At 41.7% G+C, this 22,827-nt stretch overlaps 1 protein-coding gene and 1 long non-coding RNA gene across 8 annotated transcripts in view; one reads left to right on the forward strand and one right to left on the reverse strand.

Annotated features, from left to right (window-relative positions):
- Nucleotides 1-21,767, forward strand: part of LOC132659406 (uncharacterized) — a 45,885-nt gene extending 24,118 nt beyond the window's left edge. Inside the window, exon 2 of the long non-coding RNA XR_009599835.1 lies at nt 3,881-21,767. This is a non-coding gene — a long non-coding RNA (uncharacterized LOC132659406). The remainder of the gene's footprint in view (nt 1-3,880) is intronic.
- The window catches only part of ACYP2 (acylphosphatase 2), a 186,080-nt gene that overhangs the window by 1,104 nt on the left and 162,149 nt on the right, over nt 1-22,827 (reverse strand). Inside the window, exon 4 of one of the 7 annotated variants that reach the window (XR_009599834.1) lies at nt 19,205-19,373. The exons of the other annotated variants lie outside the window; for them this stretch is intronic. The gene's annotated coding sequence lies outside the window, so the exon portion shown is untranslated. The remainder of the gene's footprint in view (nt 1-19,204; nt 19,374-22,827) is intronic. 7 annotated transcript variants of the gene reach the window in all.

Below are 22,827 nucleotides of genomic sequence, written 5' to 3' on the forward strand. Positions count from 1 at the left end.
TTTTTTATAAAGAATAAAACAATTCACCATGGGTTTTTCTTATCACCCAGGACATGGTAGATGATATATGCAGGATGAGAGAGAGAATAAAAAATGAATGTGATTTTTCTGTAAATATTTGAACAAATTAGATGAACATCTTTCTTAAACCATGTTGAATATATATATATATATATATGCAGGATGACGGAGGGAATAAAAAATGTGATTTTTCTGTAAATATTTGAACACAATTAGATGAACATCTATTCAAAAACCATTTCATATCACATATTAGCAAAGTAACTGCATTAAAGAGACAAATGTTCTGAAATTTTCTTTGCTTATATGGTACAATATTTTATCTTAATTTAGTAGTGATATTGTTTGTTTAATGTATACATTTGGGTACTTACCTGAGATGCTTCATATAAAATAAGATTACTGTAATATTGCTGACACATTAGATATTTTAAGGATATTCAAGAATCTTTCTACCTATTAATAATTAGTTGGGATGAAAATTAAGTGGGACTACAGGTTAATAATAAGCATTTTTGTACAGATGATAGCTGTGATTCCAGTTGTTGTAGAAACATTAAGTTTCCTGGCTCAGACGGTAAAGCATCTGCCTGCCGTGTGGGAGACTCGGGTTCAATCCCTGGGTTGGGAAGATCCGCTGGAGAAGGAAATGGCAACCCACTCCAGTAATCTTGCCTGGAAAATTCCATGGACTGAGGAGCCTGGTAGGCTACAGTCCATGGAGTCGCAAAGAGTTGGACACGACTGAGCAACTTCACTTTCACTTTCATATCCCCAAAGGTCTTTGAGGTTGTGAAACTGGTGGTGTGTATAGCTATGCAGTATCATATGTAACAATCTGAATAACCTTGAATTAAAAATATTTTCTAAGCTACAGTTGTCTGATTAGCTGAAAATTACTCTTAACAGGCTGGAGACGAATTCAAGTGCCAGTGATTCAGATTGCCCTATGCTGTTTGTTTATTTTTATCTTTTTGGCTGTACTGGGTTTTCATTGCTGCTGGCTTTTTTCCAGTTGCAGGGAGAGGGGGCTGCTCTCTAGATGCGGTGTGCTTGCTTCTCACTGCGGTGGCTCCTCTCGTTGCAGAGGTGGGCTCTAGGATGCGTGGCTTCAGCAGTGCTGGCTCTAGAGCACTGGCTCAATAGCTGGAGCACACAAGCCTAGTTGCTCCGCAGCGTGTCGGATCCTCCTGGACCAGGGGTTGAACCTGTGTCTCCCGCACTGGCAGGTGGATTCTTTACCACTGAGCCACCAGCGAAGCTTGCCCTTTTGCTACTTAACTCTTCAATTACTATTGGAGTACAGTTGATTTACAATAGTAGTTTCAGGTGTACAACACAGTGATTCAATATTTTTATAGACTAAACTCCATTTAAAGTTATAAAGTATTGGCTCTGCTCCCTGTCCTGTAGATTAAATCCTTGTATCTTATTTATTTTACAAATAGCAGTTTGTTGGAACCCTCTTTTTGGTTCTTACTGTGACTGTTTTTCTGGGTAAGGTGAATGTTTACTTCTTTTTCAGAAGATAAGCCATCACCACAGTAACACATTTTCTTCAACTTATTTAATTGAAATCTTAAAAATCAAAATTGCACGTGTTGAAAAATAAAGTTTAGTTTTTATGAAAAGGGTTGATGGCTTCAATTTTCCCAAATTTCCTTGAAATCCTCTAGAACAGAAAGGCCAGTAATAATAAAAAGCTAACAGTAATGAGGCACTGCCTGTTTGCTTAGCACTGTGTTGAATCCTTTAACCCACACATTAACTCTATAAGCTGTAGTCCATTTTCCCTATTAAGTTATTGATAAGGAAAGAGACACAGAAGAGTTAAGTAACTTGCTCAGAGTAGGAGCCGTGTTAGTGTTGACAAGGGGTCAGAATCTGGATATACTGACTGTGAAGGTACAGTCAATAGATTTGCTGACACACTGAAGGTGGATACAAGAAAAAGACTGAAGGATGACGCTTAAAAGCTACTAGAATAGGATTGTCATGGACTGAAATGGAGAGTCTGTGAGAAGGGCAGATTTGGGGGAAAGGTGAGAAGTTCCGTTTTGGAATGTTAAATCTGAGATGTCTATTAAACATCTGAATAAAATGCTGGGTAGGCAGCTGGACCCTGAATTTGGCTGCAGAGATAAAATTTGAATTTGTCTGCAGATAGACAGCACTGAAAGCCATAAGAATGGATGAGATCACCAAGAAAAGGAATGCAGACAGAAAAAGAAAGAGGCCCACAAGCTATGCCATAGGGCATCCCAAAGTTAAGAGCTCAAGAAGAAGAACCAGCAAAGGAAAAGAAAGCATCCAGTGAGGCAGGACGAAGACTGGGAAAGCAAGCGTGTCCTGGGAGTCAAGTGAAGCCCTCAGGGAAGAGGGAAGGTCAATCTGGGCAATGATTCTGGCAGGTTAAGTAAAGTGAGAACTGAGAGTTGACTACTGTGTTTAGCAACATGCAGGTCACTGATGACCTTGATGAGAACAGTTTTGGTGGAGTGAAAGCTGTATTTGAATGGACTCAAGGGAGAATAAGAGAGAAACTGGAACCAGAGTGTGTGTGTGTGTGTGTGTATGAGAGAGAGAGAAGTGGAGGGGCCCTCTATGCCATGGCTCCACATATGCCATCCATGTTGCCTGACCTGCCTACTCACCTAGGAGTGTTCCAGCCATTTATCCCTTGGAAAGATGTGCTCTTTACGTGCTGCTCTTACCCTTGATAGGGGTGGCTCAGATCTGTAAATGGCAGAGGTGTTTTTCTAGCCGAAAAATAACCAGTCACAAATTTTTATATAATTAATGAGGATGAGATTGGGATGTCATCGTTTTCTAATCCCCTTTAATGTGAAAAGGAACCACATAATCCAACAGTACCCATTAATTCATTTCAATAAATAACACTGCATGAAAGGTATATTCTAGATACTGGGATGCATATATAGATATTTAAAAAGGGGTTCTTTCCTCAACCCAACCTTATATCTAAAGCAATTAGAGGAATAAGAACAAACAAAACCCAAAGTTAATAGAAGGAAAGAAAACATAAAAATCAGAGCAGAAATAAGTGAAATAGAGACAAAACAACAGAAAAAAATCAATGGAGCTAAAAGCTGGTTCTTTGGAGGCAAAAAACAACCCAATCAAAAAAAATGCTCAGAAGACCTAAATTTTCTCAAGAGAGGACATACAGATGGCCAAGAGGCATATGAAAAGATGTTCAACATTTCTAGTTATTAGAGAGAGGCAAATCAAAATTACAATGAGATTATCTTATACCAGTCAGAATGGCCATCATCAAAATGTCTACAAACAGTAAATGCTGGAGAGGGTCTAAAGAAAAGGGAACCCTCCTGCACTGTTGATGGGAATGTAAACTGGTACAGCCTCTATGGAGAACAGTATGGAGGTTCCTTAAAAAAGTAAAAGTAGAGCTACCATGCTGTGCTTAGTCACTCAGTCTTGTCCGACTCTTTGGGACCCCATGGACTGTAGCCCACCAGGCTCCTCTGTCCATGGGATTCTCCAGGCAAGAATACTGGAGTGGGTTGCCATGCCCTCCTCCAGAGGATCTTCCCAACCCAGGAATCAAACCCACGTCTTCCACATTGTAGGCGGATTCTTTACCGTCTGAGCCACCAGGGAAGCCATATGACACATCAGTCCCACTCTTGGGCATATATCCAGAGAAAATAATGGTTTGAAAGGATACATGCACCTGTGTTCATTGCACAGTGTTGTCTACAATAGCCAAGCCACCCTAAATGTCAAGCAGCCGTAAACGTCCACTGACAGATGAGCAGTGTACAATGTCATGCGTGTGCGTCCTCCACAAGTGGCTTTGCTTTTGTGTACTTTACAGTACTTTTGCTGGGCCACACGAGGAGCTTCCTAATGAAGACCTGATGGACAGAGAAGGGACAAAGAGAGGCACAAGGAAGAAGTCACTGAAGAAGCAGAGAGACTGAGGATGCAGTCCAGTGCTGTCATATCATCCATGGCAGAAGAGGAGAGCTACTACCCAGACATCACTGGCTCTTTCTTCAAGGGGACATATAGAATTGAATCCAGCAAGGAGCCAGAACCTGTGCCATCAGCGGCAGGCGTGAGTGACACTGCAGCTTGCCCTCCATCTTCTATTGCTGATGACCCTTTAGCTCTACCATCTCCCACCTCCTCTCTCTCCTCCAGTCAGTAACTCTTCTTGCCTGTTCACTTGATGCCAGCCCCTGGATGCCAGCTCTTGTACCGTATTACTGTACTTCTCAAGGTGCTGTACTGTTAAGATTTAAAAAAAATTTGTATTTATTTTATATGTATTATTTGTGTGAAAATTATTATAAACCCATTACAGTACAGTACTATATAGCCGATTGTGTTAGTTGGGTACCTAGGCTGTCTTTGTTGGACTTCCGAACAAATTGGACTTAGAAATGCACTCTCAGAATGGAACTCATTCATAGGTAGGGGAAAGTGAAGTCCCTCAGTTCTGTCCAACTCTTTGTGACCCCATGGACTATAGAGTCCATGGAATTCTCCAGGCCAGAGTACTGGAGTGGGTAGCCATTCCCTTCTGTAGGTCTCCCATATTCCAAGTGGATTCTTTACCAGTTGAGCCACCAGACATGGATGGACCTAGAGACTGTTATTCTAAGTGAAAGACAGATATCATATGATGTTGCTTACATGTGGAATCTAAAAAAAAAAAAAAGATACAAATGAACTTATTTACAAAACAGAAACAGACTCACAGACTTACAGAATGATTTATGATTACCAAAGGGGGAATGTTGGAGGGAGGGATAAATAAGGAGTCTGGGACTGACATATAAACACTGCTACATTTAAAAAAGATAACCAACAAGGATTTACTGTGTAGTACAGGGAACTCTGCTCAGTATTCTGTAATAACCTAAATGGGGAAAGAATTTGAAAAGAATAGATACATTTATATGTATAACTGAATCATTTTGCTGTATACCTGAAACTAATACTGTTAATCAACTATAGTCTAAATCAACTATAGTCTAATATAAAATGAAAAATAATTTTTAAAAGTTATATGTATTAAAATGATTCAATATTGACTTTACTTTTCATGAGTATTTATGAATAAAGCAAGCAAAGTCAATAACTGAATAATTTTTATTTATTTTCACAAAGAACTGGTGATTTGACCTTCTCTTTCAAAGATGCAATCTGCTGATCAATGTTTCTCAAGTCTCCCATATTGCAGGCAGAATCTTTACTCTGAGCCACCAGGGAATCCCCCAAAATCTTCATGATACAGTGTTAACTATAATGACTCTTTGTGACCCCATGGACCCATGGAATTCTCTAGGCCAGAATACTGGAGTGGGTAGACTTTCCCTTCTCCAGGGGATCTTCCCAATCCAGGAATCAAACTGGAGTCTCCTGCATTGCAGTCAAATTCTTTGCCAACTGAACTATCAGGGAAGCCCTTATTTCTCATAAAGCAAGACAAAAAAGAAATCTCTGTCGACTGCTTTTAAAAACACACTTGGAAACCAATTATAGTAAATTAAACCAAATTATGTCTTTTATAAAACACGCTCTCTTGACTGATGCTTTTGCATTACTTTGAAAAATTATTAAACTTCAAGATTCCTGTATAAAAAAATTACTGTTTTGTCTACTTTTGTTCAAGTGTTTATGTTCCTCATTAAAATTTTGTTTGCTTCAATTCATATCCTGTATATTTCTTGGTAAGTTTATACTTAGATATGTACTGTTTTCTTGCTGTTTTGAACAAGATGCTTTTTAATTATCATATTTTTAAACTGGTACATATAGAAACTAGTGATCTCTCATGTTGTAATCAGATACCTTACTGAACTTCCTTGGTGATATAATAGTTTTTTCCTTTTCTTTGGAATGCCTAGGTTAACCACCCCATGTGTTTTTAAATTCATTCTGTCAATGTTTAACACATTGACAGGATAATTTCAAATTGCTCTTTATTTTAGTCGCTCTAGCCACATTTTGGTGGCTCAGATGGTAATGAATCTGCCTGCAATGCAGGAGATGCAGATTCGATCCCTCGGTCGGGAAGATCCCCTGGAGAAGGGAATGGCAGCCCACTCCAGCATTCTTGCCTGGAGAATTCCATGGACAGAGGAGCCTGGTGGGCAACAGCCCATGGGGTCGTAAAGAGCTGGACACAATCGAGCAACTCACACTGTCACTTTTTTTTTTTAGCTATATTTTGGCTATTTACATGCCTTTCAGAGAATTGCTAGAGGGAAAAACTGAATTATGAACAGCGCATCCAGCCAAGAGGCCAGCAAGATCATAATATGCTAATACATGCTCTAATTCCAGCATATTTTACCTATCAGTTTTGTAGACTCCATAAATACTGAATGGATGGTTGGATGGCTGGGTGAGTTATACTTGCTTGAAAGAGACTGAAGTCTGTTATTTCTGCTGTAAATCTGAGTTGGCTTTGTGTGCATATATCTTTCAGATATTTTTATTTAAGCAACATGATCCACTGGCAGGCTTTAAAAAACAAAACAAAAAGAAAACAAAGGATGTAAACTGGAAAATTCTATTGATAAAAGTCATGTTACTTGAAAACCATGTTCTCTCTTCACTCTAATACAAGTAAGTGCCTTATGTAGAGATTTTGAAAATGAAACTGATTTTTGTGAAGTTTAATTCTCTTCCCAAAATCATGTTGTCTTTAACAATTATGAGGAAATAATAGAAGGAATTTTATTATGGATACACTTTCTTGCGTAGTTGATGACAACCATACACAGTTGTGAAAACAGTTTTTTATGAAACAGCAAAGGACAATGATCTTGTACATATTACATTTAAGTGTTCTGCAGGCCATCTTTGTATTAAAAAGAAATTAATAAAACACAATGCTAATAAATATTAAATGACCAAGGAAAAATCTATTCATTTAATAAATTAAAAATGCTGTGTTTTTCTATTCCTGTTCAGAGAGTCACCAACTCTCAGTCCCCTCCAGGCTTCCACAGCCTTGTCTCTAATTCGTGGGTGCAGATGGCACACACTTAGCCATCAAGTACAGTAAGTGCCACATATTTATGGCCTTGGCAGCCAGCCAAGAGGCGAGCTGTGGCCTTCTAAAATGCACTTAGGCGTCTGCCCTCCCAGAGACCTTTCTTTGATGGTCTGTAGCTGAAACGGGCCCCACTCCCATGCTGTTGTGAGCATCATGGGAATTGGCACATTCTATAATCGCTATGTTTATATGGTTGTTTATGTATTCACTACCTGCCTCCTCCACATTAAAATACAAATTCTAGGAAGAGAGGAGCCCCACCCTCTAGCAGGATGCCCAATGAGAGTGGGCCCTCCATCTGTATTTACTGAATGCACTGAGTCTCTGTCACCTTCCTGCCCTCCCCAGGTCTGCACCTGCCATGCATGAGAGGAAGGGCATTCCTAGGGTCTGTGCACTCCACACACAGAAAGGAACCCTGAGCATGACCTGTTAACGCTTTGATTTTTATCTCACACAAAACAAAACCCTCGTGTATTTTTTTAAAAACTCTTTGAAAGGTAAAGACATAGTTGCTTTTATTACAGAAAGTGAATAAATATTTTGCCTGTGGCCGTCCCCTATGATATAACTCAAATAATGACAATATTCAGTCTCTTAAAGGAAGTTAGAGGCCTGTGAAAGTGAAGTTGCTCAGTCGTGTCCGACTCTTTGCGACCCTATGGACTCTAACCTACCAGGTTCCTCCGTCCATAGAATTTTCCAGGCAAGAGTACTGGAGTGGGTTGCCATTTCCTTCTCCAGGGGATGTTCCCAACCCAGGGATCAAATCTGGGTCTCCCACATTGCGGGCAGACACTTTACCATCTGAGCCACCTGAATATAAGCCTGTGAACAAAGTTTACTCGTGCAGTCTGTCCATGTATTTTTGCCAGTCCCTAAATTTTATTGTATTTCTTGTGACTGTGAGTTTACTCACTATGTAAATAAACATAGTCACTGAACTTCACTCAGAGTTCACTGAACTGAACTCTGAGTGAAGTCAGTTACTATTTGAACACCACAGGAGGGCCAAGTCCATCCTGCAAACCCAGTCACGTGACATGCCACCACATTAGTCAGATTCAGCCCACGGTTGGTTGTATATGCTCATGCATACTGTGATCATCCTTAGACATTTTTGTTCATATCCCAAGTATGTATTGACACCCACTATTTATGTGCCGTATTAATTTTTAAAATTTTATGCTTCTTTAAAAAAAGAATCCTCCCAACATAATCTTGCCCCAAAGCTTAATGCTTATAGCAGGAGTGAAGTGCTTCTCTGAAAAAGGGAACAGTTGCAGTGGGGGGTGCAGAACCCCACCCCTCACCCCAGGCCTTTTTTTCCCACCAACTGCACCTCAGGCACCGCTGGGAAATCCTAAGGGCTCTGAAGAGCACTGTTTGAAAACTTCCCTATTAACCTATCACTGAGCAAGAATACAGGAGCATGGCATGGAGGGAGACTCCATCACAGGTAGAGGTGGAAATCAACATAGGACCATCTGTTCTTCAACTAAAGCCAGTTAGTGTTTCCCGCAAAACATAGTAAGCTTCTGGGGTGGTGGGGAAAAAAAAAAATCCCATCTAACAAATATCCTTCTCTGAAACAAAGAGGTGAAATGATCAATAAAGCATTTGAAAGCCAATACTATTAATAATTCAGAACAGTTATATTTCCTAGGACTAAAGTGGGGCAGCATAATCCTTTCACATATCTCTGCAGCACCAGTATAAAATGTAGACCATAGCAAGAAAGCAGACAGTAGGAAAAGACAGCTATGAATTAAAAGCTAACGTGATGCATGCTGGAAAATATTGAGTTGTCTGCTCATTTCAAGCTTTCAAATAAACATTAATAATGGAAAGACAGCATATAATATTTTTGCTACTCTCCTTATTTAGCAAGTTTCACTGTTCAGTTACTTGTGGACAAATAATACATATTTATTATCAATACAAGCATTTTGAAGGCATTTTGATATAATGTCTAGAGTTTCTGTTAGGTATTAGTGAAGAGTTCAGTGATTATCAGGGGAATCCTAGGATATCCATAATTAAGCTGAGACCAGATTCTTCATCTTTAAAATAGGATAATACCACTTCACTGTTAGTGAAAGGATTAAAGAGAATGTATATAAATTGCCTAAGGCAATGTCTGACACCCAGCAGGCCCTTAAAAGCAGTTATTTTATTGTTCTCTGCCTTTGCTAAAGATGATGGACAGCCTGCTTGGCAAACTGTGAGCCTCCAAGGCACACACTTCAGTGCAGCTCCGCTAGTAAAAACTCTTGTTCTTGGTGGAGCTGCTTCTCAGCTTCAGTGGGAAACGGCATGTCACTCAACCTCCTCATTTTGGGGAGAGTCTGCAAGAACGACCCAACATGAGCTATGCCCAGGACCCTGAGAACCAGCCAGCTGAATCAAGGGCCTAGATGTGGAGAAGGCAAAAGTGAAGGCATGACTGAAACCTCTAGCCTCTCTGCCACACCACAGTCTCCAGGTCCACAGAGTGACAGGCGTGCTCATCTGTTTCACTTAGTGGCAAGAAAATCACTGCTGGAGCATGGTGGCGATGGAGTGGACTTTGGGATCACTCTGCTTGGATGTGAATCCAGCTACCATTTCCCAACTGGTCATCCTGGGTAGGTTTCTTAAACTCTTAGTGCCTCATCTGTGAAAAGGAGAGTATGTAGCCTGCCTCAGAGAATTGTTATGAAGGTTAAACGAGAATCTGTGTAAATCGTTTGAAAGACTATCTAGAGAATACTCTTCCCTGGTGACTCACTGGTCAAAAACCACCTGCAATGCGGGAGACTCGGGTTTGATTCCTAGGTTGGGAAGATGCCCTGGAGGAGGAAATGGCAACCCATTCCAGTATTCTTACTTGGAAAATCCCATGGACAGCGAACCCTGGCGGGGCTATAACCCATGGGGTCACAAAAGAGTCGGACATGGCAGCAACTAAAGAACAAACGGCAACAGAAGCACTTAATAACCTTTAGCTATTATATCAGTCAGGTAATGAAATAGCAGGTAATGAAAACCACCTTAGCCAGTTTACATGGAGTTTAATATAGGGAATTAACTCCTCACAAAACCACTGAAGGGCTAGAAGAACAGATCTGAATGGGCCTGTTGGAGCAACTCCATAGAATTGGCTGCTAAAGTATAAGCTGTTAAAACTGTGATTCTCATGCAAATACAATATGATGTGTCAAAGATTTCTATTCAATACATTAATTAATGAGGGAACCTGGAAGATTCTGATTCAAAGGAGAATTTAGACACACACATATATGTATATATTCATGCACACAATCAGGAATGCTGAATGAAACTTGCTAACAGATGCAGAACTTGTTAAAATTCTACAAGGTAGCATTGTCCAACAGCCTTGTAATGTGAGCCTCATGTATAATTAAACATGTTCTAGGATCCACGTTAAAAGTAAAATTAAATAGGTGGAACTAATTTTAGCAATGTTTTATCTAGTCCAGTATATCCAAAATAAAGAGATATAATCTATATAAGTAATAAATTAACAAGCCATTTTACATACTTTTTATGTCAAGTCTTTGAAATCTATTTTGCGTTTACGATTCATCTCAATTCAAACATGCCACATTGAAGTGCTCAACAGCCACACGTGGCTAGTGGTTCCTGTGTTAGTGTAGTGCTAGAGGCTTTCCAGGGGGCTCAGTGGTAAAGAGTCTACCTGTCAATGCAGGAGACTTAAATGTGGATTTGATCCCTGAGTTGGGAGGATCCTTCTGGATGAGGGCATGGCAACCCACTCCAGTATTCTTTCCTGGGAAATCTCATGAAGAGAGGAGTCTGGTGGGCTACAGTCTATGGGATCACAAAGAGCTGGACAAAACTGAGTGAGCATGCAGGCACTGCTGGTATTCTGTTAACAAGAACTTCATGAAACTCTACACTATGGGGTACAAAAGATTAGAAATATATATATTTTTTCCTTGTCCTATATGATAAGTTTTGTAAACTCTCTGATCTGGAGTTCTTCTTACCACTAGAACAGAATCCCAAGGAAAACCAACATTGACGGGCCAAGTGGCCCATCAGAAGCCGATAGAGGACAGGTAGAAAGAGGTACCAAAGAAGAGGGAGATGACCATGAAGTGTGGTGTTAGTGTTAGGGAACTGTTGACCGAAACCTCCTGCCTTGGCCAGGCACGATGGTAACCACTTGCATGAACTGTCTCCTGATAGGAGGTCCCAATAAGGAACGTGGTGGTGGAGGAGGATGCCAGCCCATAATATATCCTCCCAAATTCCCAGAATCCTTCACACTAGAACCCATCTTGGCTGAGATATGTGGATGCCATCAGGAAGGACCCTGAGTCAGACCAATCAAATCTACTCCTACATGCAGCCAAATTAGAAGGGAGTTGGCCAGACTCGCCTGTATCCCCCCTGCCACCCCTCACGCTGACCTCTCCACTCCCCCAAAATGCTCACAAGCAAATTGAGTTGTTGGGCCAAGCAAGAAGACTGGCCAGAGGCAACCTGCAAACTACTTTACCATAAGTTCTGAGCTAGGTGGCTGAGCAGGACTCCTGGCTTCCCTTACCTTTTGTTCTCTGCCCAGATGCCCCTTTCCAATAAAGTCTTTTGCTTTGTCAGCACATGTGTCTCCTCGGACAGTTCATTTCCAAGTGTTAGACAAGAGCCCACTCTTGGACCGTGAAAGGGTTCCACTTCCTGCAACATTAGGAAAGCTAAGTATACAGAATATTTTTAAGGAGAGAGATGTCAACTTCCAAATGCTCCTGAGACCCAAGTGAAAGATGAACTGAAGGATACCTTGCAGACCTCTCCAAGATCAGCTTCAGTCACGTGGTGGTGTAAAATCCTGATGAGAGTGGACTTAGGAGTGAGGGGGAAGTGAAGAAATGAAGATGGCAAGAACAGATCAGTCTCTAGAGCTGTCAGATTATGGAGAAGAAGAGAGACCCAAGAGCTTCACACAACGTTAAGGTTCTGTTCTTGGCAAGCCGAGCTTGCCTCTTCTCTGAATTCAGTGCCTTCCGATATTTACAAGCATCTTGCCTCCGGACAACAGTCGAGGAGGAGTGCTTTAAGGACACACAGTCTAGGATGTTTTCTATTCCGGATGTGTTCAAATCTACTCCTACATGCAGCCAAATTAGAAGGGAGTTGGCCAGACTCGCCTGTATCCCCCCTGCCACCCCTCACCCTGATCTCTCCACTCCCCCAAAATGCTCACAAGCAAATTGAGTTGTTGGGGCAATGCCATTGGCTGATAGGCTGATAGTTTAGAGCCAAACTGTGACCCACCCAGCGCAGAGCCCATTATTTCAGACATTTTTAAAAGCTTTGTTGCTGGCTCTGTTTTCCGTCCCCACCCTTGTTTTTAATCCTTTCTCACTTGTAAATGTGCACTCTCTTATTACAGTTTTACATAGCCTCACAAATCACTTCGAGTTGTGTTGGGAACAAAGTGAAGTATTAATATAAACACACAAAGCTGTGAGGGTTGTGTTTTTTTTCTTTTTCTCCTTGATGCTGTTCCCTTGATTTTTATGAAGGAAATCATTGGAAGGGGGTGTGGAGATTTATTTACAGAGTTTTACTTTACAACTGACTTTGCTAGATATGTTTTCCATTACAGTGAGACACACATCATTCTGAGGTCATAAAAACATGTATCTACAGGGCAGCCTTCTCCACAGCTGCCCTCCTGACCCAGGCCTTGCAATTGGGACTGTGGGGGGTGGGGAGGTTGGAGGGGGTTCTGGCACTGCGGTCCTCCACCTCCAGGGAAAGTGGTGCTGATGGAGATTAGAGAATGTCTGGTATTAGAATCAGAATGCAGTTTAATTAATTACATCTCCCTCTTTTGAACTGAGGGGCTTCCCTGGTGGCTCAGATGGTAAAAAAATCTGCCTGTAATGTGAGAGACCCAGGTTCGATCCCTGGATCAGGAAGATGCCCTAGAGTAGAAAATGGCAACCCACTCCAGTATGCTTGCCTAGAGAATCCCATGGACAGAGAATCCTGGTGGGCTATAGTCCATGGGGTCGCAAAGAGTCAGACACAACTGAGCAACTTCACACTTCACTTTCTTTTGAACTGAAAGCAACATACATAGTAAGCAGCTGTCATATTTAGTTTTCAAAGTGACTTTTAGATGAGGCTATCCAAACTAGGCATATAAATCCAAACTCAGAGTGGGATGTTTGCATTTGAATAGCATTAAAAGTTTCTGAGGTCTCAGAAATTATAACCATGAAGCTAAAGCCAGAAGATGGGTCCCACTGTGAAAGAAACCAGACTCCTTGACACTGGGTCTAGAAAGCACTATTTATTCTGGCAGTCAGCCAGGTGAGGACTCACGTTTGGGAGCCTCTTCTCTTCACACACTATTTCCTGCTACAGCTAAACTTACATCAAAGACAGTAGCTAGCTTCCTGTAGACTCCTGTGAGGCATCATTACATTGGTGGAGACGCCAGTGGTCTTCAGTGGTCTAGGAAATTGATCTTAAAAGCTTTCTCTGAAATGATCAAGTTCAGGGTAACAAGTGCATAGTAACCAAATTCATAGATCAATTTATAAAAATGTAATACCATGTTTTCATTTATATTGGGTGCTCTATTTGTCAAATATATCATCTTATCTATACAAATTTTCCATTTGGGGAAGCACATTAATGAAACAGAATTACAATAGATTGTTCTTTCTCCAGTTTAGGTGTATTTTGGCCTAGGAGACATATGATAAACCTTCTTCCCTAGAAAACACTGAAATGGCAATATTGATCATCTTTTAAAGAACTCTGTACCATCCACTGCTTTTCACTTAATACCTCATTGCCTCACACAGGTTAATGAGACTGTGGTTTTCTTTACAGTTCCTTTGTTCCTGAGGACACTCTCTCTTCACTTGGACTATACTGAAGCATATTCTAGTAAGTCCTTGTTTCTAGGGTGGAGACAAGAAAAACCTACCACTTACTGTCCCGTGTTTACAAACCCCACCTTAAGGCAGTTTGCTTTGAGAAAGAGGTGATTTGTTCCAATTTTGGAAGGTGAAAGATTTCCTAGACTTGACTTTCACTTTTAACTTTCATGCATTGGAGAAGGAAATGGCAACCCACTCCAGCGTTCTTGCCTAGAGAATCTCAGGGACAGGGGAGCCTGGTGGGCTGCCGTCTATGGGGTCACACAGAGTCGGACACGACTGAAGAGACTTAGCAGCAGCAAAGGAAGTGAAGGCCTTTCTAGCCAATGGCTGCTGGAGTAGTAGGTCTTCTCCACAGAGAGAATTAGCCAGAAAAGGAATGTGCTGAAGGCTCATAATGTTCTCCATGGTGATCAAGCAATGATAATCGCATGGCAACGTATAGCCAATGTTCTAATTAGGGAATGTTCCCATTACTACAGTGGCTTCATCGATGGGTCAGCAGTACTGACTCTGCCGCAGTGCAGGAGACACAAGGGACACAGATTTGACCCCTAGGTTCAGGAAGACTCCCTGGAGGAGGAAATGGCAACCCACTCCAGTATTCTTGCCTGAATAATCCCCCTGCTGGGCTACAGTTAATAGGGTTGCAAAGAGTCGGATACACAGCACTTATTAGTATAGTTGCTACCCTCAAGCCTAGAGACTTAAAAGAATATCCTGCTTACAAGTCTACAGTGTGGATGGAACTTAGCAGGGAGAACTCACTTCGGCCATGCGTGTTGTAGAGGGCGGCTTGAAGCCCGAGGTCTGGAATAGCTGGATGGCTTAGCCACTCAGAGGTGTGGCGTGGCATCCTGGGAGAACTCAGTCACCTGGGGTTTGGCACAGCTGAGGCTCCTCAGGCATCTCTCTCCATGCCTGTGTGCCCTTCCCAGCATGGTGCTTCAGGGTAGCTACATTTCTTACACATCTGTCAGCTTCAGGGGTCCAAAGGCACAGCATCCAAGAGAACGAGCCAGCCAGGCGCAAGAGAATTGTTTATTCTAACCCAATCTTGGAAGACTCTCAGGGTAAGCTCCACTGCATTCTACTAGAATCCAGTCACTAAAGCTGGTCTCTCTTCAGGGTAGAGGGGTATCAGGTCCCACTTTTAGTGAGAGGAATGTCAAAGAATTTGTGGACTTGTTTTAAAATTACCACAATATGTAGGTGAAGAATCATAAGAAAATACACTATTTATTTATACATTGATTCAACAAATACTTATTGACTATTACCATACACTAAGTGGAGAAGGGAATGGCAACCCACTTCAGTAATCTTGCCTGGAGAATTCATGGACAGAGGAGCCTGGCAGGCTCGAGTCCATGGGGCTGCAAAGAGTTGGACACGACTGAGCAAACTGTGGTGTTGGAGAAGACTCAATGAAGAGTTCCTTGGACTGTAAGGAGATCCAACCAGTCCATTCTAAAGGAGATTGGTCCTGGGTGTTCTTTGGAAGGAATGATGCTAAAGCTGAAGCTCCAGTACTTTGGCCACCTCATGAGAAGAGTTGACTCATTGGAAAAGACCGATGCTGGGAGGGATTGGGGGCAGGAGGAGAAGGGGACGACCGAGGATGAGATGGCTGGATGGCATCACCGACTCGATGGACGTGAGTTTGGGTAAACTCTGGGAGCTGGTGATGGACAGGGAGGCCTGGCATGCTGCAGTTTATGAGGTCGCAAAGAGTGGGACACGACTGAGCAACTAATACAAACACACACACTAAGAAAGCATTGTTTTTTAACATTTAAAAAATACTTTAGATATTCTAGCTCAAGACAGCTCCCATTTGGACATGATTTTATGCATTGAGAAGCTTTTATTTATTTTAGGCCTAAAGTACTCAAACCAGCATAAAGTATCAGATGATAATAAATCATACATTTATTGTCTAAGAGGAATATCATCTGAATAGCACAAGCAGGTTTTTATTGGAACTCATTAAAAGCCTGAGCTAATTGGTATAAATCCTCAGTTGATAAACAGACTGTAGAAAAGGTATTTGTGGAGCAAATCTGTGTAAAAGCAAATCATCTTTCCTACCAGCTTTACACTTGTAGTGACTGGCGTAAGAAAAGTTTTCCTTTACTTCCAAAATATTTCCAGTCGCCTACATGTGAATGGATTGGTTGGATAGACAAAGGGTTATCGGAGACCTCCAAATCCAAAGCATCATATTTTTTTCCCCCTCAAAATATTTTCAGTTGGCATTTATCCTCTCCATCTTGGCTTCTGGAACATCATCCTTTGTCTTCCTTCTACCTCTCCAGGGGATCCTTCTCAGTGGGCGTTTCTCTTACTTTGTTCAGTCCTTACTTGGTGATCTCTGGGTTTCTGCTCTTAATCCTCTCCTCTCCTAATCTCCATCTACTCTTTGAATGAGTTCATCCTAGATTTAGCGCAAAAGCTCCAGATTCATATAATCTACTGTCTATTCAGTCTCCACACTTGACTGCACCACACCCACCTCGACTTATGCCCTGTATCCCCTTCCCACCCATACCTCTCTCATCCATGTGCTCTTCCTCTTCATTCTGAATTTGACAGAATCTAGAGTTCTAGATGCTCAACATCCATGCACAGTCAACCATAATGTCCCATTGAGTCTAATGGTCTTTCATCTCTTCCATCCTTATTGCTCTTGGTCTACATCAGGCCCTTTTCCATTTGTCAGGAATATAGGTCAAGGTTAGCTCTGAGGTTTAGGGCCTTTATTTGAAAAATATTTGAGATATTTACCTTCTATCAACAGTATTTGGCTCTGAACACCTCCAATTGATTTCTCAGTGATGGAGGGGATCCTTGGTCAGGAAGGGAAAATTATAGATCATAATGTTTGCATTTTATCTTCCAATAGTTGAAGTTTATCTTAAAACAGCCATGGAAGAAGATGAAGTGGCAACATGAAAAGCCCTGAGCACACAGTTATTAGATATCTGTTGTGAGATCTGGCTACAGAGACAAATGCAGCATGATCCCTGCCCCCAGTGGACTCAGTCTAGTGGGAGAAGCAAACGATGACAATTCAGGATGATAAATGCAATGATGAAGGGACGTGTGAGGTGTTGTTTGAGGAGAGTTTTCATTGTCTTCATTATCGTAAACCTGAAAGGCAGTGGAGGAGGGAGTGATACCCTAAGAAGGTAAAATGGGGCTTCCAGAAGATGTAAAACTGCTCTCTCTTACCAAAGTCATGACAGCTCTGGATCCTGACATTGGGAATTTGGGAAATTCTCCCAGCTGTTCTCTCAAGTTACTCAACCTATTTCATTCCCAATCTCCACATCTCTAAAATGAAAATGTTGGTTTAAATCAGAGGTTGGAAAACTTTTTCTATGAAGGGCCAGATAGTAAATACTTGACGATTTGTGGTTGGTATAGTCTGTCATAACTATTTAGCTCTGCTCCTGTAGTGCAAAAGCAGGCACAGACAATATGTAAACAGATGGACCTGGCTGTAATTACAGTACAACTCTTAATTACAAAAACAGGCAGTGGGCTGTATTTGGCCCATGGGATGTAGTTTTCCAATGCCTGGTCTAAATGATCTCCAGGATGCCTTCCAGACTTAAATCCATTGGTTCATGAAAAGGCAGTTCTCAAATACCTGACATATTTTATGTTGTTTTTTAAATTTATTTTTGTTATTGGTTAGTTGTTGATTGGTTAGCTCAGTAAAGATGAACATGGAGTTTAAAATTTAAGGTTTGGAGTTCGAGACAGTGTGGGTCAGTTAGCTCCGTCTCTGTTCCATGACCACAAACCACACCACAGACTTCAACACATCCATGCTCCTGCTTGGAGCTAGGTAACACTGCATGCCTAGACACGTGCCATCCTTTCCTACTTCTCACACAGCCCCTGCAATTGATCCCCTAATGATGGTGCAGCACATCCTTTTTACATATATCCCAACATCATGGGATTGTTTTCAAAAGAGCATAGTATTTTTAAGGACATTTGTCAGTTTAATAGCAAGCGTTAGGGAATCCCCATGAACAGAGAAGACTAGGAGGAGTTGGGCATACACTGGGGAGTCTATAGGTAAAGAGGAATGTCTCATCACCTTTTAATAAATCAAATGGGTTTTTATGGCTACTAAGCAAAAGAATCCTACAAAAGCATGCTGCTGTGCTTATAAGCAAAAGCAGAATCAAAAAACCACGTAATGCAAATGCCAACAATTCTCCCCACTTTCCCTGTAGTTGACATTGTTCGTCAGTCCTAACACTTTTCTACACAGATCCTGGATGTTCTCTCAGTATCCCTCCAAGCATACTGAACCAGGAAGCTATGCTGAGTTGACCAGCATTTCTGTGCTAGATTAAAACTATTGTCCTAGGCAACAAAAGTTACTATGCCTTATTTTTCCCATCACTTTCCATCCCTACCACCAAATCGCTGCTGCTGCTAAGTTGCTTCAGGCGTGTCCGACTCTCTGCGACCCCACAGACAGCAGCCCACCAGGCTCCTCCGTCCACAGGATTCCCTAGGCAAGAATACTGGAGTGGGTTGCCATTTCCTTCTCCAACCGCCAGGTTATTCTTATTTTAAAAGATATATTGAGACATATAACACTGGATGCAGCAGCTATAAAATTCAACTGTACAAAAATGAATATAAATCTCATCTAGAGGGGAGCATATATCAGTAAACTTTCATAGAGAAAAACTTGGCATTGTTTATTAAAAGCCTACATACTAGGTGGGTACTTGGGGCTTCATTATTCTACTTTTGGGTAGGTTTGAAGCCTTCTATTAAAAAAAAAAGTCTTGGGAGAATAAGATGGCGGAGGAGTAGGTGAACGTGGAGTACACCTCTCTCCATGGATACATCAAGAATACACCTTCAGACACAGAAGTATATGCAGAACACCAGCTGAGAGCGGACAGGAGTACCTAACCAGAGGAAAAGAATATACAGAACCACGCAAAACTCAGTAGGACAAAGGAACTAGGGGGAAAACAGGAGTGTTAGTAGGACTGGACCCACCCTCAGTGGGTGGGGGAACTGAAGCAGGGGTCCGATCCTCACATGGGGCAATTGTCTGAGTCAGAGGAGAAACATTTAAGGCTGAGAGCGAAACAGCTGATCTGTGGCAGCCTAAATGGAATGAGAATCAGAGGGTCCTTGGTGCAGCCATACATACCCCGGACAGGGACAAGGGTCCCCTGGAAGGCACAGCGGCTGGGAGCTGGAGTTGGGGAGTGTGGAGCAATCCCAAGGCGAGGGCTGCTGTTGACTGCAGAGAAATGGATCAAGGGGAGGTGAGGGAGGAGATTGTGGTGGGAAATGCCCGTGGAGAAAGCCGGGTAGCCCTGGAAGCAAGATGATACTGCTGAGTCAGGTGTAAGGGGTGGAGCCATCACCATAGCCTCTCTCTCCCCACACACCAGCATCAGCAGCTGAACAATAGAGAGGCTGGCCCATCAAACTCCTGACACACTGAACTACAGAGAAGGACCCCACCCAGGGTGCCCCTTTAAGTGCTGCACCGATCTACAGAGTAGGACTCCAGCCAGGGGGGCCTCTCTATGTGCCTGACACACTGAACAACAGAGAAGGACCCCAGGCAAGGGAGCCCTCTAATTGCCTGAATGGGTAGAGCTATGGAGAAAGACTAGCTAAAGAGGCCTGCTGATCGCCAGCTACAAGAGGCTAGAAAAAGACTCTGATAGGGCCCAAACTCCTGTGGTGGAAGCAGTCCCTGTCCCTGCACACCTGGTGCAGCCAGGGTCCCTGTAAGCCAAGCAGCTGCACTACCTTCACACTCAGCTCTCACTGGGGCAGAGCTGCCGCAGGCAAAAAAGTCTTACGTCTATGTATGTAGGGTCTCTTCAGTAGTGTCAGACTCTTTGCAACCCTGTAGACTGCGGCCTTCGAGGGAACTTTGTCAGGGAGCGGGGGTTCTCCAAGGAAGAATACTGGAGCATATTGGCCAATACTGGTTGCTGTTTCTTTCTGCTGCTGCTGCTGCTGCTGCTGCCAAGTCGCTTCAGTCATCTCCGACTCTGTGTGACCCCATAGACGGCAGTCCACCAGGCTCCCCCGTCCCTGGGATTCTCCAGGCAAGAACAGTGGAGTGGGTTGCCATTTCCTTCTCCAATGCATGAAAGTGAAAAGTGAAAGTGAAGTCGCTCAGTTGTGTCCGACTCGTAGCGACTCCAGGGACTGCAGCCTACCAGGCTCCTCCTCCATGGGATTTTCCAGGCAAGAGTACTGGAGTGGGGTGCCATCGCCTTCTCCGGCTGTTTGCTTCTAGAGCACTATATTTCCTGTTGCCCTAGTTGCCAACTCCCTGAGTACCTGGTGCTGCCAGAACCCCTGTGACCCAAGCAGCTGCACCACCTCCACACCTGGCCCTCACAGGGGCAAACCCAAGTCCTCCAGGGGAGCCTCAGGAGCAAACCCCAGTGGATGACCCATATGCAGAGGTGGAAATAAAACCACAATTGAAACCCAGGGGCAGTGTGACTAAGCAAGAAGATCCAAAATCTTCCATATGATCAACTAGGCACTCTGTGTCTATGGAATATATAAAAGGTCATTGAGAGCTCCCACAAAAGAAAACACACTATTTTTGATAGCTGTGGACATTGGAGGCAAGAACACCATAGGAGTAGGACCAGATTAGAATCTGAGCTGTCCGCACAGCAGGTCCAGAGATCAGCAGTGTTGGAGGGCATTCTAGGGAGGTGAAGTGGACTGTGACTCCCAGCAAGGGAAAGGACTCTGATAGCAGTGACTCAAGAAAAACATTTATTATTATTATGTCTTGACTTGCTCTGTAGATTCTTTTGGATTATTTTTTTCCCCTTCCTCCTCCCCCCGCCCTGTTGTAGTTGTCGGTTTTATTGGCACTATGAAATCTAATTAAGCTTTTGAGCTTTCTTTTTTTTTTTTTCAATCATATTTTTTACTGCTGTTATAAACCTCTGCCTCTACCTTGGGTTTGCAATTCTGTGGAGTTTTCCTTTTTATTTCTCTTTTTATAATTTTAACTTTTTAAACCTATTATTATTTTTTCTACATTTATTCCTTTGTTTGCTTTTCCTACTATGCTTTTCCCCTTGCAGTTAATCTTTAATGTATATAAATCTTTATCTACCTCTATTTAACTTTGCATATCTATTCTCTTTCTTTTCTTTCTTTCCTTTCCTCTCAACATATTTGTAAGTTTTTTCTTGTTTTATTCCCCAATTTGCACTGTGCTCCAGTTTTGTTTTCCAGTTTGTGTTTTAGTTAGTTTTGTTCTGATAGATATAATTTTTGGTTTCCTTTGTTTGCCAGGTCAATCTATTGTACTTTATTTTTGTTGGACTGTTTCGATTTTGCTTATGGGTATATATGTATATGTGTATATTCGGTCACACTTTTTCTTGTTGTTATAAACCTCTGCCTCTGTGTTGGGCTTTTGCAGTTCTGTGGAGTTTTCCTGTTTGTTTGTTTTTTTCATTTTTCTTTCTTCTTCCATTTCTTTTTTTCCTTTTCTCTTTTTTTATAATTTTAATTTATAATTTTGTTAAACCTATTGTATTTTTTCTACATTTATTCCTTTGTTTGCCTTTCCTATGGTTCTTTTCCCCTTGCAGTTAATCTTTAATGTATATAAATCTTCCTCTACCTCTATTTAAATTTGCATATCTATTCTTTCTTTTCTTCTCAACATTTTGTTAGCTTTATTTTCATTGCTTTATTTCCCAATTGGCATCTTGCTTTAGTTTTGTTTTCCAGTTTGTGCTTTAGTTAGTTTTGTTCTGGTAGATATAATTTTGGTTTCCTTTGTTCACCAGTTGATCTAGTGCTCTATTTTTGCTGGACTGTTTTTATTTTGCTTATGGATGTATATGAATATGTGTATATTCAGTCACACTTTTTGTTGTTGCTGTAAACCTCTGCCTCTGCATTGGGCTTTTGCAGTTCTGTGTTGTTTTCCTTTTTTCTTTCTTCCGTTTTTTGTCTCTTTTTTATAATTTTAATTTGTTAAAAAATCTATTATATTTTTTATACATTTATTCTATTTATCTATTTATTCCTTTGTTTGCCTTTCCTATTGTTCTTTTCTCCTTGCAGTTAATCTTTACTATATATAAATCTTCATCTGCTGCTGCTACTGCTGCTACATCGCTTCAGTTGTGTCCAACTCTGTGCAACCCCATAGATGGCAGCCCACCAGGCTCCCCTATCCCTGGGATTCTCCAGGCAAGAATACTGGAGTGGGTTGCCATTTCCTTCTCCAATGCATGAAAGTGAAAAGTGAAAGTGAAGTCGCTCAGTCATGTTCAAATCTTAGCGACCCCATGCATGGACTGCAGCCAATCTTCATCTACCTCTATTTAAATCTGCATATCTACTGTTTCTTTTCTTTCCTCTCAACATATTTGTTAGTTTTGTTTTGTTTTTTTCATTGCTTTATTCTCCACTTGGCACCTTGCTTTACTTTTGTTTTCCAGATTATGCTTAGTTAGTTTTGTTCTTAACTGGTAAATATAATTTTTGATTTACTTTGTTTGCCAGGTCAATCTACTGTACTTTATTTTGCTGGACTGTTTTAACTTTGCTCATGGGTGTATATGTGTATATTCCATTATTTTAATTATTATTATTTGCCTGATTCTGTAACTGCCATTTGTCTGGGGTTCATCTTTGGTTTCTTGTTTTTGGATATTTGCTTTAATCTCACTTAATGCCTTAACAAACCACTTGTGGAATCCTCGTTCCTGACCAGAGATCAAGCACTGAGCCTTTGGAGTGGGAGCACTGACCCCAAGA

Source organism: Ovis aries, chromosome 3 (genome assembly GCF_016772045.2).
Source record: "Ovis aries strain OAR_USU_Benz2616 breed Rambouillet chromosome 3, ARS-UI_Ramb_v3.0, whole genome shotgun sequence".
NCBI lineage: Eukaryota > Metazoa > Chordata > Mammalia > Artiodactyla > Bovidae > Ovis > Ovis aries.